This window comes from Microtus ochrogaster, linkage group LG12 (assembly GCF_000317375.1).
Source record: "Microtus ochrogaster isolate Prairie Vole_2 linkage group LG12, MicOch1.0, whole genome shotgun sequence".
Classification (NCBI taxonomy): Eukaryota; Metazoa; Chordata; class Mammalia; order Rodentia; family Cricetidae; genus Microtus; species Microtus ochrogaster.
The window spans coordinates 4,074,044-4,075,412 of NC_022036.1; positions in this window are offsets into that span (position 1 = coordinate 4,074,044).

Here is a 1,369-nt window from a genome sequence, read left to right on the forward strand (position 1 = left end):
ATGGAAACCCTGTAAGTCACAAGGTCCTAGAAACATCTGCTATGGACACTAAAAGGCCATGGATACAAACCCAGACTACTATACCCAGCAAAGCTTTCAATCACTATTGATGGAGAAAACAAGATATTCCATTACAAAACCAGATTTAAATAACACCTATTCACAAACTTGCTCTACAGAAAGTACTAGAAGGGAAACTCCAACACAAAGAAGCCAACTGCATCCACAACACACAGGCAATAGATAATCTCACACCAGCAAACCCCAAAGAAGGGAAACACACAAATACTACTGCCAAACAGGAATTAACAATTACTACTCATTAGTATCTCTTAATATCAATGGATTCAATTCACCTATAAAAAGACACAGGCTAAAAGGATGACTATGAAAGCAGGATCATATTTCTGCTGTATACAAAAAACACACCTCAACCTCAAAGACAGACATTACCTCAGAGTAAAGGATTGGGAAAAGATTTTCCAATCAAATTGACCTAAGAAGCAAGAGGGTGTAACTATTCTAATATTTAACTTCAAACTAAAGTCAATCTGAAGAGATAGAGAAGAACACTTATTACTCATCACAGGAAAAATTCATCATGATGAAGTCTCGATCCTCAGCATCTAGCCACAAATACAAGAGCAACAGCATATGTAAAAGAAACATTACTAAAGCTCAAGTCACACATCAAACTCCACACAATAATAGTAGGAGACTTCAACATCCCATTCTCCCCAGTGGGCAGGTCAACCAGACAGAAGCCTAACAGAGATATAAGAGAACTAACAGATGTCATGACTCAAATGGACTTAACAGACATCTATAAAACATTTCACCTAAACACAAAATAATATACCTTCTCAGCACTTCATGGAACTTTCTCTAAAATCGACCACATACTTGGTAACAAAGCAAACCTCAACAGATATAAAAAAAATTAAAAGAACTCCCTGTATCTTATCTGATCACCATGGTTTAAAGTTAGAATTCAACAACACTAATTGCAGAAAGCCTACAAACTCACATAAATTGAACAGTGTTTAATTGAATCATTCCTGGGTAAAGGAAGAAATAAAGAAAGAAATGGAAGACTTCCTAAATTCAACAAAAATGAAGGCACAGCGTATCCAAACCTATGGGACACTATGAAAGCAGTACTGAGAGGAAAGTTCATAGCCCTAAGCGCCTACATAAAGAAAGCAGAGAACTCTCACACTAGCAAGTTAACAGCACACCTGAAAGATTTAGAACAAAAAGAAACAAATTCGGCCAGAAGGAGAAGATAACAGGAAATGATCAATTTGAGGGCTGAAATCAATAAAATAGAAACAAAGAAAACAATACAAATAACTAATGAAACAAAGAA